The sequence below is a fragment of the Myotis nattereri genome (genome assembly GCF_964212035.1).
Source record: "Myotis nattereri genome assembly, chromosome: 4".
NCBI lineage: Eukaryota > Metazoa > Chordata > Mammalia > Chiroptera > Vespertilionidae > Myotis > Myotis nattereri.
The window spans coordinates 85,506,111-85,524,868 of record NC_138079.1 but is presented as its reverse complement, the minus strand read 5'-3'; the positions used below and the strand labels follow the sequence as shown (position 1 = coordinate 85,524,868).

The 18,758-nt window shown below is 41.7% G+C and overlaps 1 protein-coding gene across 3 annotated transcripts in view; it reads right to left on the bottom strand.

Moving 5' to 3' along the window:
* Positions 1 to 18,758, bottom strand: part of AUTS2 (activator of transcription and developmental regulator AUTS2) — a gene marked incomplete at its 5' end in the record, with an annotated part of 1,127,567 nt that overhangs the window by 680,314 nt on the left and 428,495 nt on the right. The window lies entirely within an intron of this gene.

Below are 18,758 nucleotides of genomic sequence, written 5' to 3'. Positions count from 1 at the left end.
AGGACAATTAGCTCATCTAAGACCACTATGAGAGTATGAGAACCAAAGGGCTGCCCAAACATCCTGAAGACCAAAGGGCTCTAAGTCTAATTTAGAAACTAAGAACCATTCTACACTAGGGCCCTCAGTACAAGATGGGCAGAAAACTCTTGTAATCCACAGTTTTTGACAAATCCTAGGGGGCTCAATGCCTTGTCCTCATCAAGTAGGAGAGGTGGCTAGTCCTTGTTTTATTTCCCAGGGATCAATATTGCCTTTTCAAGCAGAAGGAGAAAGGCATGTAGTGGACTATTTCCTTCAAGTAGAACGATCACTGCTTTCTCTATTTTGCCTATTTTGGTTATCAAAATTAGAAGCCTGAAGAGGCATAGGAAAAACCTAAAACTTGATAATAGAAATCAGGACTGCTCATCCAAAGTCACTGTATTCATTAATATAAAAAATCTATTCATGTTATAAAACTAATTTAAAGTAAGTCTGAGTATTTACAAAGAAACCTCACACCTGTTAAAAGTCTTTACTACGACAACATAAGAAGTGACATTCAATGTGCAATTCAATGATTCTCACTTGAAAAGGAATTGCCTTCATTATCATGACACATGGTGCAGTTAGCCAGGCCCCATCTCTAGCCACATGCTTCCAGATGTGTCTGGGCCAGTCATGGTGACCGACCCCATTCAATTGTCAGTGACCAGTTTAGGTGTAAGAAAGGGATACAACTTGGCTCCATAAAACATGTAGGGAATCTGCTGAGGTCTCTGGAAAAGGTATCCTGATACCTAATGAGGAAACAGAAGGTGAAGACAGGCTCTTCCTCCTTCGGATGTGACACATGTAACTTTGGCAGTCAAAAGCGTTTCAACACAATGAGTGATCTGCACAGTAAGGATATAGGCCAGGGATTGGCAAATTATAGTCCACTTGTTTTTGTTAATTAAGTTTTATTGGAACACAGCCGTCGCCATTCATTTACATATCATCTATGGCTATTAAGACCCAAGATGAGCCATTTCAATAAAGACCTTATAGCCAGCAAAGTCAAATATATTTACTATTTGGTCCTATACAGAAAAAGTTTAGCAATCTCTGATTCAAATTCATACCTGGTTATTAATAGTTAACCAATATACTACACTGGAGTATAAGTACGTCCATATGACAGTGACAAAAATTTCATTTATTTTTTTATTTTTAAGGCTTAAAACCTAGTTTTAAGAGTTATACTGCTTTCTCAGAATACTGGCATTCATAGAACAGGTAGAAGTAACTGAGCTATAGTATTTCAGCTGCATCATCTTTTGAATATAATCTAATTCAACAAATGTTTATTTAGCTCTTACCACGTGCCACAATACCAGTCCAAATAAAATACCATCTCCATACATAAGGAGGTCAAAGGAAAATAGGTAGACAGCTCAAATGCACAAATGATCTGAAAGAGGGAATAAGGTTATGACAGGAGCACTTAAAAAAAAAAAGAATACCACTCTGCAGAGCGAGAAAAGCACATCTATTTGAAAACTTGACAAAAAAACCAAACAAACTGAGTACTTACTATGTTGCCAGGCACTGTTTGAGTGTTTTATATTTGTTAGATTTAATATAACAACTCATGATGTAGATAGTATTGCTATCTCCATTTTGCAGCTGAGGAAAATGAGGCAGAGAAAGACAAAAAGAACACCTGACATATGGCGGGGTTGAGATTCCAACTCAGTCAAGTCTAGCTCAGGGTGTGCCTTCCAGACACTGTCCTCTGTTGTTCCAGCTGAATGGCATTCTAAAGGAACCCACAGAGGCTGACAGTAGGGAAAAGAGAAGACTGTGAGGGGATATTCATTAGTCCCATTTAGCGAGAGGACAGTATGGGGAGTAACAGAACTAACTGAAAGAGGGAGTCATGGGCATATTACTGAAGAGCAGAGGAAGGCTGTAGTCAATCCAGAGGCAATGGGGACCCTGAGGAATTTTCATCATGGCTGATAGGTATGTTGAATGAAAACAGAAGTAGGTTGTTCTGACTGAAATGAAGGGACAAATTTAAATTAAAAGATTTTTAAAATCCAGGTAAGAACTAATGTGGCAGAAGCACAGCATTAAATAATAGAAATGAGGAGAAAATATTAAAGAGATATGGGGCTGAGGAAGAAAGAAGAACAATCAAGCATAGAGATGGTGAGCCCAGGTGTATAGAAGATAGAGATGCATTCACAGAAATTACAGAAAAAGAAACTGTGTTATAGGGAGTAAGATTAGTAAGACATCAGACATGATAATTTAATGTGAAATGAGCCAGCAACATAGAATGATTTAAGAAAAGGCAAAGGACCTCTGCTTCAGAGACAGATACCATGGCCTTCGCCATGCACAGCACTTTCTAAGGAAATCTGCCAGGTGGCCGAACCTGCCATCTGGTGGCCAGGGAATGCTCCACCAGGGCTTTCTCTAAGGAATCTTGAATTATGAAACTGCTATGATGACACTGTTAGCAAAAGGGATAAATGATAGAAAAATACATAGGTGCAAGAAGTTTATAAGAAAGACGTTACTATATAAACTAAAGTTAACAGGGAGCCAAAAAGACACAAAGTAGAGGGAGAAGCTAGGTGAAAAAGAAATGAATGGATACAGCTGTGTGTGTGTGTGTGTGTGTGTGTGTGAGAGAGAGAGAGAGAGAGAGAGAGAGAGAGAGAGAGAGAGAGAGAGAGAGAGAGAGAGAGAGAGAGAGAGAGAGAGAGAGAGAGAGAGAGAGAGAATATGAATGAACGCGGGGTGTGGGAGAGGGAAGAAAGAGAGAATAAAAATAAAGCCTAACAACTGATCAAAGCCTAACAACTGATCAAGAACAAGCCACAAGAGAATGACAGTATGCCTGTCTTGGTTAAACTTCATATGTGATCCTTACTATTAGAAAAAAAAAATTAAGGCAATTAGAATGGGCCTTGGTTCCTCATATCTAAATAAGCCAGAAGAAAAAAAATAAACAGTTTCCCATATTTCCCTGAGTTCTACCTAGGTTTATAGTATAAGGTTCAAATAAAGAACACCATTTGGAGTCTTTCTCATTCATTTGACTAATGATAATCCTATTTCTATTATATGACACTAGAGGCCCAATGTATGAAATTCGTGCAAGAGTAGGCTTCCTTCTCCAAGCACTGGCTTCCCTCCAGCCACTGGCAGGCACCTGGGACCCGGGCTTCCCTCTGGCCACTGGCAGGCACCCGATACCTGGGCTGCCCTCTGGCCGCTGGCAGGCACCCAGAACCCGGGCTTCCCTCGCAGCCCCGGCTTTCATTTGGAAGATCATTTGGAAGGATGTCCGGTCTAATTAGTATATTATGCTTTTATTATTACAGAAGACTAGAAGTCCGGTGCACGAAATTCATGCACTGGGTAGATGTCCCTCAGCCCAGCCTGCCTCCTCTCACAGTCTGGGAGCCCTCAGGGGATGTCCTACTGACAGCTTAGGCCCGTTCCCCATGGGCCTAAGCCACAGTCTGGCCACAGCAGCTCGGAGCATGCCCCCCTGGGGAGGTCCGTGGGTCTGCTGGGGGCCTCGTTCTGAGGGCAGGTGTGTTGTGTGTGTCTGCTGGGGCTGGGGGCGTGCTCTGAGCTGGTCATGATGTCCCAGCCTAATTTGCATATTTCTCTCTTATTATATAGGATTCCATTTCCTGAGGGCAATAAAAGTGTATTCATTAGGAAAAGAGGTTTGGCCTACTTTAACTACGCCTTGTAGCACTCTTACATACCTTGAAATTAGTTTCATCTCTTTCACAACGTATCTCGAAATGTAAAATACACATTCTTTTCTACCTATTGTCTTAGATAGGGTTCAAGCATTTCGGACAAGATCCCAGGTCATGCTATGCTGCTGGTCCAGGGAGAACACTTTGAGAATTAATAAAATAAGCACTGGATAAAGACTGAGCAGTGGAGGCAAGCCCAAGGAAACATGAGAAGTGAGGAAGGAGTCAAAGAAGAAACATAAAAAAATATAAACATTTGAGACAGCATGGAGGGACCTGGAGAGTATTATGTTAAGTGAAAGTATTACATGATCTCCTTTATATGTGGAATGTAATGAACTAAATAAACTGATGAACAAAATAGATCCAGAGACAGGGAAGCATGGAACAGACTGAGAAATCTCAGAAGGAAAGGGGGTAGGGGGCGGGAAGAGATTAATTAAAGAACTTATATGCATATATGCATAGCCCATGGACACAGGCAGGAGTGCAGTGAAGGTCTGTGGGGGTAGGGGGGAGAACAGAGTGGAGTAGGTCAAAGGGGAACCTCTGTAATACTTTCAACAATAAAGATAAGTTAAGATATATATAAATATTTGAGGGATATACAATGAAGAGAGGCCAATAAAGCCACCCAAAGCAGTTTGCATAATGCAAGAACCAGTCAAAGCTAAAATCATGACAAACAATAGCAGGGGGGTTCAAGAAAAAAGTCACAGGAATTGCTAAAAACTTGAAGATGAATACATTCTACCCCAGTAGAACTAACCCGTCAATAGCCTCCACAAGCCAGCACCTTGGCATCTGCAGGGGCTTCATCTCCCAGCCAAGTCCATCTCTGTCTCTCCCTCCTTCCCTCTGTCCTTCCCATTTACAAAATAAAAAGGAGCACATTGGTATATCTATTCAAGTATATTAAAGAAAAAAATATTAACGTCTATTTCCTTTTAAATCCCTTAACTGCTAGCTATAAAGCTCCTCAAAGCCCACACAGCCACCTGAAGCTGGGCAACGTTTCCATCTTGTCAAGACAAAACCCATTGAAGCGAATTTGCCAAACTCAAGTTGGCATGGTGTGTATCAAGCACCATCTATAAACATTCAAGCTGTTTCTTGCCAAGCTGTAGGAAATTGCCAATCCAGATCTCCAATTAGAACTTGGAACAACAAGGACGTCCTCACTCACTGAGTGCATTTTTCTACATCCGTCAGCAGTGCCTCCAATATGTGCTGTAAGGAGCCAACCTCCTCAGAGGGAACTCATAGGCTGCTCTCACCCTTGTCTGTCCAATTCCATTACGAATTGCCAGCAGCCCAGCAAAAGTTGTTGGCAGGGACTAAAACTAGGCAAGGGAAAATGGAAGGCAATGACTGGGAGCCACCAAGAAAGGAAAGAATATTATTAGAACCACTTTCTGTAGATGAGGCCAGCTCCTCCAGTGAAACCAAAGAGAGCTGTCTTGCCTTCCTTCTAGTGAAAATCTGGCTGAAGATTAAGTAAATAGGTACCACCTGAAGCCTCCTGTGCCAGACCTGCAGCTGCACTGCCCATCCTCTATGACTGATCTCTCAGTGGGCTGAGCCAGAACATTAAGGATTTGGAAGCAATCCATCAGCAAGAAAAAGATCAGGAAGCAAACCATCAGCAAGAAAAAGAGGCCAAAGGGCATGGGGAGGTGACTCTCCTTACAACTTTTCATGCCTAGTTTATAAGTGATCTTGTCCACTTGGCATAGTGATGGCCAACCCACTCTATCTTTAAGTTATCTAAACCCAGGTTGCTCAGTCACCATCCTGAGCTGCCTATTTCAAAAATGAGCCTTGGTGACAAAAGTATGAAGATGTCATATTTATAGGCAAGTAAAACACTACAAAATAACCAGTGATGATAATAAGGAAGGAAATGGTAGGAAGATAACAACAGGATACGGAAGACAGGACATGAATAGGGAAGAAAAATAGATCAGGGTTTGAATTTTGAGCTCAACCACTAAATAGTTCAGAATCTGTTCTAAAATGCATAAAAATATTTCTACGCAATCTGAAGAATTCTCAAGGAGGAGGGCGAGGGGGAGGGAACACACAGTTAGAAAGAAAACTTATGGTTAATATTTTAACCAGTTATTTACTCAAAGGCGACTTTTGGTGTTGCTGTGAAGGTGTTTTGAAGATGTGATTAACATCTACAATTACTTGGCTTTAAATAAAGGAGATTACCCTCAATGATGGGAGAGGGGGCTCATACACTCAGTTGAGCAAAAACTCAGATTTCACAGAAAATAAAGAATTCTGCCTTAAGACTATAGCATTAACTTCTGCAGAGTTTCAGTCTGCAGCCTGCCCTACAGAGTTTGAACTTGGCAGTCCCCACAATCAAGTGACCCAATTCCATAAATTCTTCTTTCTCACTCCTCTCTCTCTCCCCCCCCTTCTCTCTCTCTCTCTCTCTCTCTCTCTCTCTCTCTCTCTCTCTCTCTCTCTCTCACACACACACACACACACACACCTCCTAGCGGTTCTGTTTCTCTGGAGAGCCCCAACTGATACAGACATAGAAACAGAGATATAGGGATACTAGTATACAAACCAACAGAGATAAAGATGAAGAGAAATAAAGAGACAGAAAGGAGAGAAAAACATAAATTAGGTGGAACTATTTAAAAAGCCTGGGACTCTCTCTCTATAATAACTCTGTGGTTAATGGAAATGCTCACAGCACTGCCTATGAAGTCAAGGAGCATTAAAGGACTTGAAAAGCAACATTCCATTCCATTGTTTGTAGCCTGATTGCAATTTCATGGAATGCATGTTGATCTCAATTCACTACATACTTGCTTCATTTTGCCACCCAGCACCTGCTTCTTGTTTAAAGGCATATTGCTGCATCAGAATTGTATTAAGACACAATTAGGACTGACTGCATTTTAAGTAACTTCGTTTCTCCTAAGACCAGAACTGCCTTTTCAGTTCAGTCCTTAGTCTTTTACTTAAAGCCAGGCAAAAATGTTCATCATTAAAATAAAACTTTTAAGAGTCCAGAATTGTAAAAGTGGGGGAAGCCTGGCAGTACAAAAAGTACTCCTTCCTAAAAGTACTATCTACCCGTTAAATTAGTCCTTGAATGATTGGCGCACACTTTCTTATCTAGATGCAGTTTATAACTTTCCCTTCTACTCTAATAGAGAAACTGAAGTTTCTCTTGAGGTATTACATAAAGGCCTCAGAGATTACAGGGCGGGGAGAGGAAGTTCTAAGGATCTCTGATTTTTTTTCTTTATGGGTCAACATCCTTTTAATTGTACAGAAATTACATTTTGTTGGCCTGGATTTGCAATACAATGGACACCCACACAGATTAAATCCAGAGTTATTCCCTAAAGTGTCTCCTTTGCTATATTTATTATTTCACTTGGAAACCATTTTAGCGAATAGAGTGTGTTTAGTTTAGTTTAATGTAGTTTAGTTTAGTGAATGCTTCTTCCAATCCTTCAACCAAACTCCAGAAATAAGTAAGTAAAACACCATAATTAAGCCATTACTTTGGACCAGGAAGTCTCCTAGGTGTTTCACATTTGCTAACTCATTATCCCCACTTTACAGATGAGGTAATCAAGGAAAAGTGAAGTTGAGAAGGTTGGCCAATCCAGTCTCTAAAAAGAATTTAAGAAAATGGCACTGACCAGGAAGAGCATTAGTAATGGTGAGAGCTGGGAAAGCTATCATTTGGCTGCTAAAGTGTTGAAGAACATTGCTAATGATCTCAACTCAGGTTTCCCTGATCTTTCCAATTGGGTAGGAATTAAGATGCACTTATTATTGGTGATAATTATCTTATAAAACACACAATTCTTGAAATAAAAGGGCATCAAGGAATCACCAGTAACAGAGGTGCCTATGGAGCTAAGTGAGAAGACAAAAGGCAAAGCATCCAGCACAAGTTCACAGTGAATATTACCTCCCAGGCCTTTTACTCTAGCAACTGAATGGCTGGCTTATTTAACTGCCCCTTTGATGTGACTTAGAAAATCAAAAAGGTGTTAAAAATCTATTAGCCCCACACCCACAAAAGGTCAGTGAACAGCCTCTGTGCCAATAAACAATAACAGCAGCCTTCTCCCAGATACTACCCTTTGCTCATTAGTCTTGGGCTCTGGACAGCTATGAGACTGTCCGTCAGTTTTAGTTACCAGGCACTCTCCCTTTTTTCCGCTTTCTGGCCACTTACAGCAGACCAGGAATATGTCCTCTATAGCCTCTTCCTACATCAACATTTGATTGCTTTCCATGTAAAACATGCTATTAAGCTAATCAGAAATTCACTTTCACCACAAACACCTCTTAAATAGGTCAACTTAAGATAAAAGGCCATGCTCTTTGCCTCTATGGAACTGGGACACTAAACCAGACATTCATGCCACCATGCAGATTAAATGTCATTAAGGGCAATTTGTCACCCACACACATTTATCTCAATCTAATAATTAGCTAAAATAAAGGCAGAGAGATAAACCTGTGTATTTGCCTCTACATTTCCTTTCCTAAAAGAGAGGAAATATAGATTCAAAGCAAGGCTGAAGGCTGTCTGCAAATTTGGATAATCTTAAAATAAACAAGCCAATTTGGAAGAATTCAACAGAATTAAATACTAGCAGCAGGTAGTGACCCAAGAAAGTGACACTGAGGAGCAGTGGGAAGGAGGTTCTGTAAGACCTTGAGTTCTGGGCAGCATAGCTTTAAGAAATCACTTTTCTTTTCTACCCTTTACCCTAACTTACCAGATAATTCTACCCTTTCCACATTGTTGTACTATAGTCAATGTGTGACATATTTGTTTCATCGGGATGCTGCAGCTTAAAAAACACATAAGAGCAAAACTGTGAGTGATGAATTTGGGATGACAAGTCTAGAGTAGGGGATGGGCCTCTTCAATCCAGCTAGAAATAACCTCTTCTCCTTTGCTCTTCCCCCTTCCCTCCCAGTCGGCTTCACACCGCTCAGAACACAATCTCCTTGTTAAGAGTATTAGAAACAGACTAGTTGTGATAAAGCTAAAATCCAGATAGAAGAAAGTTCTAGTGGGAGAGTTCAAGAGAAGTTAGGGAAAGGTCCTAAAGCACCTTCTACTGGGAAGAAACTCCCAGGGGGTGGGGGCAGTGAGTGAAAGAAAGAGGAAAAGGAAGTGGAGAACCACCCATGGGAATTCTGGCTCAGAGAAGATACTTTAGATTCTACTCTTCTTGAAGCACACAAGATTCTTTTTTTGTTTTTTAAATCTATCCTCTATGCTACATATTAAGAAGATAATGAGGGCCTTGACCGGTGTTGTTCAGTGGTTATAGTGTTGGCCTGCCTACTGAAGGGTCCAGGGTTCGATTCCCAGTCAAGGTAAGGTAACTGGGTTGTAGGTTCAATCCCCTGCCCACCCAGCCCACCAGGGCACATGCAGGAGGCAAGCAGTCAATATGTCTCTCTCATCTCTTTCTGTTGTCCCTCCTCCATCCCTTCCTCCCTTCCACTCTCTTTAAAAATCAAGAAATATCTTTCAGTGAGGAGTAACAACACCTCCACCAACAAAACATAACATAATGATGACCCAGTCACTGCCCTCCTGAGCTGACAATATCTCTCTTGGGGAGTTTGACAAAAAGGTAATTGAAACAGAATGCTTAAACAGCCAATTTTGAAAGAACTCAAGGTAGCATATTTTAAAAGATGCTCTTGACCTATGTGATGATGAAATTGTAGGTGAAGTTTCTTCAAGAGGTAACATCACAATTCTCATGTGTTGATAATACATTCTATTGAATGTCTTTTTAAAACAATGTTTGGTGTCAGTTTGGGGAAAGGGTAAGTGGGTAGCAGGAAGCTGGCATAGGTCCTCCAGAGGACTGGAATCTCAAGAAGGCACCATGTCCTGTACATCAACAAGTCTCCGTGCTTGGCAAATAATAAACAGTCAATAAATATTTGCAAAAACACTGTTGTACCATCAGGTTGCATTAATATTCTCTAACCTTTCTCTCCTATCTTGGACATAGCCTGATCTGTGTGTGCCCTGGTCCAAATGTGACCACAGAGTAGAGGAAAAGCCAGCATTAGACTAAGTAATGGGATGCTCTAGTAACCAGATCAGATTCATTACCAGAGTAGCTGTACCAGAACCAATGGCTTCCGAGATCCAGATTATGTCCATACACCCCCTACAAACCACATAAAACCATCTATGGTTGTTTTTTTAATCAACAAATCAATGATAACAACCTCAGTGAGATTCACTAACATCTAACAAACACGCATATTTCCCAGCACTAATTCTAAGAACTTGAATTATATGAATTCATTTAATTGTCTTGACAACTCTAGGATGCAGTAGAACAGTTTATGTCATAAATGTTAAGCAAATTCACCAAGGTAAGAGTGACAGTGGCAGAGGCAAGCCTGAACCCAGAAGGGTCCATCTTCAGAGCCTATGTTCAAACTACTACATTCCACTAACAATTTTTTATAATGAATGTCATTGACTTATCAATGAAAACATAGACTTAGGCAAAATAATGTATAATAGAAAAGGGAAGCATAATCACAAAAGCTATTTATAAGTAATTTTTTAAGGTATTTTTCTCTCCTCCTGTAAACAAATCATCAAGGCAGATAACAGATAAAACTCATTTTACATTAGAAAATGCCATAAGGTAAGCCAGATTTATAAACCACTTGCTATTTATAAAGAATATGATTATGAAAAATTTGGGAAGCCAGGAACTCTTCTACAGAGAAAGCAGTCAATGATATAGAGAAGAGTCCTGAACAGGAATCAAATCAGGTAAGTTTCACTCTAGGCGTGGTTGTTAGAAGTTACCGCGAACAAGTCATTTCACTTTTATAGCTGGCAGTTTTCTGATGTACAAAATCCAGGGGGTTAAAGTAGGACCCTGATATACTTTTTAGTCCTAATAAGGCATGATTTTAAAATCAGTGAAATTCGGGTATTCACTTATTTTAAAGTCCAGTTGCACTTTACTACACTGAATATGCTTTAATTCTTTCAATTGTGAAATCAGAATGCAGCACATTAAAAAAAAATATATATATATATAGATAGATAGATAGATAGATAGATAGATAGATAGATTTCTACTAGAGGCCCAGTGCACAAAAATTTGTGCACTCGTGGGGGGGGGGGGGTCCCTCAGCCTGTCCTATGCCCTCTTGCAGTCAGGGACCCCTCAGAGGATGTCCATCTGCTGGCTTAGACCCGCTCCCTGGGGGGATTGGGCCCAAGCTGGCAGTCAGACATCCCTCTGGCAGCCTGGCAGCCCTTGGAGGATGTCCACTTGCCAGCAGGGAGCAGACCTAAGCTGCAGTCGGACATCCTTAGTGCTGCTGAGGAGGCGGGAGAGGCTCCGGCCACCGCCACTGTGCTGGCAGCCATCAGCCTGGCTTGTGGCTGAGCAGAGCTCCCCCTGTGGGAGCGCACTGACCACCAGGGGACAGCTCCTGCATTGAGCATCTGCCCCCTGGTGGTCAGTGTGTGTCATAGTGACCAGTGATTCCCAGTCTCTCTGCTGTTAGGGTCAATTTGCATATTACCCTTTTATTATATAGGATAGAAGCCTGGTGCATGGGTGGGGGCTGGCTGGTTTGCCCTGAAGGGTGTCCCGGATCAGGGTGGGGGTCCCGCTTGGGTGGCTGGCCAGCCTGGGTGAGGGGCTGATGGCTGTTTTCAGGCTGGCCACACCTCCTTTAGGATGGGGGTCCCCACTGGGGTGCCTGGCCAGTCTGGGTGAGGGGCTGAGGGCCATTTTCAGGCTGTCCAAGCCCCCCCGGCTACGGAAGCTCCCAGTCTCAGCTTTTTTTCTTTTTTTTTTTTTATTCTGGGATTTATTTACCTTCTATAATTGAAACTTTATAGCCTTGAGTGGAGCTCAGAGCTGGCCAGGGCGGGGTGGGAAGCTTGGCTTCCTCAATTGCCAGGGGCAACCCAAGCCTCCTGCTTGCTCCAGCTCGGTGGCCACAGCCAGCCAGCAGGTATCTGGGGTTTATTTATCTTCTATAATTAAAACTTTGTTGCCTTGAGTGGAGCTCAGAGCCAGCGGCGGCAGGCAGGAAGCTTGACTTCCTCCATTACTGGGGCAACCAAGCCTTCTGATCGCTCCAGCTCCATGGCTTCTGGCCGCCATCTTGGCTGGGTTAATTTGCATATAGTTGCTCTGATTGGCTGGTGGGTGTGGCTTAAGGTATAGCAAAGGTACGGTCAATTTGCGTGTTTCTATTTATTAGCGTAGATATATAGATATATATAGACATAGATATATAGATGGTGGTTACGACATTTTTTTAAAGAAGTATTGTACTGATAAACTTCATGGACAGCCCCCAAAAAGGGGTTAAAAAAAAACAACCCACAAATTTTCAGATATCCCAACTAAAGAGGGAATATAATTTGCATTTCTATGGGAGGCTTAATGATAGTTTGATTTGAGGAGGCTGCATGAGACAGAGATCAAGCAACTAGAAAAGAAAGAAAAGGAAGAAAAGAAGGAAGGAAGGAAAGAAGGAAGGAAGGAAGAAAGGAAGGAAGGAAGGAAGGGAGGGAAGGAGGGAGGGAGGGAGGGAGGGAAGACAGACAGAGACAGGCTGTCAGGATGAGTTCTGAAGGGTCAATTAACCTTTCCAAGCCAAAATTTCTTTCAAAATTGTCCACTGTACCCTTCCAAACAGTTCAAAATCTGTTCTAAAATGTATAAAAAATAACTATCCTATATAATAAAACTCTAATATGCTAAGTGTATAGTTGTCCGTTCTTCCGTTCAACCAATCAAAGTATAATCTACATATATAAAAGCTTAATATGCAAAGTGTCCCCTCAGGAGTTCAACCGACCTGGATTTCAACTGCTCACTATGACGTGCACTGACCACCAGTGGGCGGCATGAAGAAGGAAGGCCCTGTCGGCAGCTGGCAGCTGGGGAAGGGAGGCCCCGGCCAGCAGCCAGCAGCCACTAGGGACCTGACCATGCACGAATTTTGTGCACTGGGCCTCTAGTCACAATATAATTGAGTGTTTCCGATTCTAATTCTGCCTTCCGTGGGCATATTGGCAGTGATGGTCAGTCGGACTTTATCTAACAGAAAAAAACCTGAAAATACTGGTATGTGAACAGAAAGTCTTCTTTGGTTGAAGAGGCCAAGGCAGCCTCTTGGCCCCATTCGAGATGCTCCAGCTGATCTTAAGCAGGGCAGGCAACCAGCTCCGAAGCTTGTGCATGGGAATCCTTGTTTGCACAAGTCATGGAGATTCACCCTTTCACGAAATGACAGCAAAGCTCAGAGGAACACCACTCTGCCCTGCAGCTGTGGCCAAGACTGTAATGTTTAAAGGCTACAGTGATTAAGCACTGTGATTAATTTAGTCTCAGCAAAATCAATTCCACTCAACCACAAATCTCTAATTTACATGCCAGAGCAAGCTAAACTTGGTTCTGGTCAATATAATCTGAAATTTACAATAATCTCCTAAACTCCCATTCCCAACCTCTTCCTCCTCTCAAAAAGAAAGGTGTATTTTATGCGAAAATCACATAAAAATCACATTCATTTTGGCAAAGTTTATATAATCTTTTATTGGGCTAAATATTATTTCACTTATTTGACTTAGCCATGTTATAAGTGAGGAAAAGTATTGAAATTGAATCTATATTGCTGCCTAATGCCAGAGATTTAGAAATCTCATAATAGTTGAGGTTTCATGCCATTGCCTGGTCAGTCTTTATCACATACACCAGTTCAAAATACATAAAAGTATGTTATATTTACTTGTGTAGCATATATTCATTTGTGCAATAATTCTAAAAAGTTTGTCAAGAAAATGTACAATTACTTTCCTTTTCCTCCATGGTGACCTACACAATGTATAAAGTTAAACAACTATGTGACACGAGCAAATGAAATAAGAGCATTTGCTCAGTGGCCCCTCCGACCAATTCTCCTTAAATCCCTTGTTTCTGTGGTGCAATCTTCAGACTAACTTCAATCCCCTGAAGCAGCCAAGATGGTTCATCTCCATAATCACCTTCCCATCCTCCAAATCTCCTAAATCACCACACAATCCCAGTGATAAAACAGAAAAGCCTTAACGGGGGAGGAAATGTAGAAAGTCCATCCCTTAGCTGTCAACAGTCGCAGTGGCACAGCATGAAGATAACACAGGACGCCTAGACCTGCCACACTGACCCTCTTAAGAGGGCCTCTTCCCTTGTGCTTTCAGCCCCACAGGTCACCCCGTCATCTAGAAAACACTTGTTTAACCGCCGAGTTTACTGTTGATTTCTCCTTTCTTTTACTTAATAACTCCTTTTAGAGTCAGTTCTGCTTTTATTTACAATCTTTGTGCAGTTTTAAAAATATATTGAGATCTGCCTTCTGTTGAAATTTTATGTCTCATAGGAAACAGTAGCCTCGCATTGAAAAGAAGTAATCTGTCTCACTTCCCCAGATGCAATATCGACATTTGTCTGAATTTAAAATTTGAATTTTGAACAACTGCAGCCGGGGAGACTGAGAATTCTCTATCAGCAGAAATGCAGCCCTGCATGTGCAAGCATAAGGGGGGAAAAATGACCAGTGGACACTGAAAAAATGACTGTTTACAGAATAAAACTCAGACAGAACCAGAATAGAGACATTCCCTGAGCCATGAACAGTTAAATGCTTTACCAATTTTTCTTAAAAGGAGATACAAATAATTCACCCAAGAATAAAATTTCATTTAGTTTGGTGTATTATTCATAGCCTGCTGTGTTTCTTTGCATGAACTGTGAATCAAGAAGACAATTTTCTCACAACATGGGTTGTGTCACCTCACTAATTCTTTTTTATTGTCCTTGTAAAGCTTCTGGGTAAAGGACTGTCTTTTATTGAGGATGTTATTACACTATGTTACATGCAGTGAATGAGCTCAGAATTCAGATGTACCTGTCTTTAAGTCCAGCTCAGCCCCAAGTAACAGCTGTGAGATTTTGTGCAATTATTTAACCTCAACTTTTTTGTACCTGCATTTGTAAAAATGGGGCTAATTATAGTACCTACTTTACTGAGCTTTTGTGAGGACTGAGGGACACCATGCTGTTAAGGTACAATGTCTGGGTCACTGTAAGCACCAAACAAAATGTTTCCTGCTTACTGTTGATACTAATTTTTTATTAGGCACTGTCATTGGCACAGAGGACATAAGAACAAATAAGAATTTGCCTTCTCCAGCTAAGATGGCTAGATAAGCAAATGGTTAGCAAAAAAAAAAAAAAATGAGTGTAAGAGGACTTTCTCCGGGAATGTGCAGGGCAGAGAAGTCACCAAATTTCATCTCTTCACACTTGAGATAGTGTTATTTGGTTACCATAAAGCACTTGACAACTATCACAACAGCTGGGTATTAGGATTTCTCAGAGATGTAAAAGCAACATTATGTTCATAATTTTCTAGCTACAAGAAAATGTCAACAGTTTAGTGCTGCATATATTATGGCTTCGTAAAGAGAAAGACACCACATAACAACAAGCAGCTTGTTTGAAAATGCTTATTTGAAGCCACTTGCAGATATGAGCCCTGGAAAGTTAGTCCATGCCAATTCCACTGCACCAGGTAGAGTGTGCTGGGCAAAGTACTCAAACACCCTGCGCCAACACCAAGAAAAATACCCACCCAATTAAGCAGACTACACAACCTGTTATCTTCCTACAGCCAGGCATCATTTGAAGAGGGGTGCGTGTCTGTGTGTATTCACATAGAAGAAGCAGAGTCTCACATGTAAGCAAGCACATAAGAGAGAACTACTGAAACATCACAGAGAACCAGAAAGAAAAACAATACAGTATGCAGGGGAAAGGCAAATGAAACTGGGTATCAATACTCAAGTCCTGATTCACTGGACAATCACCTATTGAGCAATGGACAAAATACTGCAATGAGCACCAGGAGCGACAACAATGAGTGAGAAGTCCGCAATTACTCCTAAGTTGACAGGCTTTCTTTTTAAATGGTATCTCTTCATTCACCTTCAAAACCATCCCAGGAAAATAAGAACTCAAAGGAAGGGTTTGGGCTGGACATAGGCCTTTCCTTTCTAATCCTTCCAAGTAGGTAAGTACAATGTCACGTTTGGTGCTTGATTGGATTTAAAATGTTCGTCTCTCTAAACTCCTTGTGAACCTGAAAGGAAAGCAGGCCTCAGGTTCAGAGCCTTCTGTAAGGAACAGTATCTAACTAGAATTTCCTAACATTTTCATTCTTATACACATCTTTACAGTTATTTTCTTACGGCAAGTGACACTTGCCTTCAGTTTATTATAGTGGCAACATATTTCCTTTTAAAGAAATGTGTGCAGGAAAAACAAAAACAAAATCAGTCAACTTTTTTAAATGTACTGAATAAGTTATGATGAGATGAAACTCCTAAATGGCAATGTGAGAAGGGTAGTTGGTCATCCTTGGCTACTGCAGATATCATGAAGTTATTAGCAAGATGAGAAACTGAAAACTCCCCCCAATGCATCCTCCCAGCCCAGCCCACCTCGCACTCCACTTTCCATGGGTCAGGAATCGATCTCACTGACAGTCAAACGTGGATGGGGGAGCATGGGATGAGAGCAATTAAGTGAACTCGTAGCAGTTTTTCTGCTATCATTCAATCCAACAGTCTTCCTCTACACGAGGGGATTTAGGAGAGGTGAACATGGTACAGTCAGTAGCTTAAGCAGAATTCCTATCTCCCAGCATCCAGGCTAGATCCTTCTCATCTCCTCTGCTGACTGCGCTGAGTTTAACAAGATGTGAATTTCAAGAGACAGGATTTATTTTTCCAACCCAAGTTAGTCCTCAAGGTTTAGACAGGCAGAAAATTGTTGTCACTAGCTTTAGGAGAGGAAGCAAGTTTTCAGTCACAGGAGGATTAATAATCAAATTGCATTCACTGCATCACAGGTAGGTACATCTGCAAGCCTGTGGCATAATCTTTCAGGAAAGTATTATCCTAAGTAAAATAAGCCAGTCAGAGACAGACAAGTACCATATGAATTCACTCATATGTGGAATCTAATGAACAAAATAAAATAACAAACAAAATAGAAACAGACTCATAGATAGAGAACAGACTGACAGCTATCAGAGGGGAGAGGGGTTGCAGAGATGGGTAAAAAAGGTGAAGGGATTAAGGGGGAAAAAACAAAAAACTCATATACAGAACAGCATGGTGATTACCAGAGAGAAAGGGGGTTAAGAGCTAGGGGGTAGAAGAGGTTATACGGGGAATAAATGGTGATGGAAAAAGACTTGACTTGGGAGAGTGAACACAATGCAACATCCAGATGACATACTACAGAATAGTACACCTGAAACCTATATAATTTTATTAACAATGTCACCCCAATAAAGTCAGTAAAAAATAATAAGTGATCTTTCAGTTTCCAGCTGCATCCCCATATTTTCACCCCTTGTTGCACCAAACTTTAAAGAGAACTGAATTCTTCCAGTAAAATGTGCTTCCATTGAACTGTGCTAGCTCCTATAAAAAGCAACCATGTGGAAATTTTCTGTATAAGATATTCTTTCTTCTCCTTCTCCTGTCTCCATGCTGGCAAAATATACCACAGACACACAACTGTCCTATTCACAAGCACTTCCTTCTCTATAACCCAAACTAGAAAATCCTCTAGCTAAACCATCATTTGTTTTATCTTTTACACTCATAGCAGAAATACCTTAAACTATAAATACAACCCAGCTATCTTATATAGTAAAAGGCTAAAATGCAAATTGGCCGAACTGTGGAACAATCAGTTACTATGACATGAACTGACCACCGTAGGGCAGATGCTCAATGCAGGAGCTGCCCCCTGGTGGTCAGTGCACTCCCACAGGGGGAGCACTGTTCAGCCAGAAGCACAGAAGCCGGGTTCATGGCTGGCAAGTGCAGCGGCAGTGGCTGGAGCCTCTCCCACCTCCACGGCAGCGCTGGAGGGAGGGGGGGGAGGGGCGGGGAGCGGGCCTAAGCCATCAGTCGGACATCCCCCAAGAGCTCCCAGACTGTGAGAGGGTGCAGGCTGGGCTGAGGAACCCTCCCCCCAACTGAGTGAATGAATTTCGTGCACCGGGCCCTCTAGTCTGATCTGAAAAGCCATAGTCACATACAGATCACATCACAGTGTTTAGTCTGGTCTGAAAAGCCATCGTCACATACAGATCACATCCCAGTGTTTTTCTTTCAACTGAAGTGCACAGGCAAGATGTTTCCTCAGTGTCAGCATGGTGTGCTTTCAAATATTAAGCTTAATCCGATCTTCCTGATTGGAAGACAAAATTAAAATCTTCTAACACCATTCCATGAACAATTAACCTATAAAAGATAATGACAGTGTCCCTCTCCCTGCATCACATAAGAAAGAAGGGGAGGGGGAAAGTAGGAGAAATAAAGCAAGTAAGAGAATGAAAGGAAGTAAAGACAAAAGTATGGAAAATTCCTGACTTCAGAACACTCAACATCATAAAGACCCACATTTTTACATGATGTGTTCCAGCAAGTGGTTGTCAAACTTATGTGAGAGTTGAATAAACTGACATGTTTATAAAGAAGGCCACTTCACAGAGAGCTAAATATATGAACCATGCGGGCAGAAAAGAACCGCCCTAGATGCCAGGGCCTGGGGAGGGAGTTGGGGGATGGGAATGGAGACCACACGCCCTCTCACTAATCCTGCTTGTTTGCCCCATCCAACTCGTCCCTCCACTGCCCTAAACTTCCAAGGAGGTTGATAGGTAGTGCCTGCTAGTAACTCTTTCTGCTCCCTCTGCTCACACAGGATGCCTCAATTAATACGTGTCAAAATCCAGTACCACCAATACTTTACAGAGAGCAAGGGGTGGTGAAGATGAAGATGGGGCTAGGAGAACAGCTTGGGAGGAGATACCCTCCCTGAATGGCAGCCCTGAGAATGCATGCCTAGGCCCTTC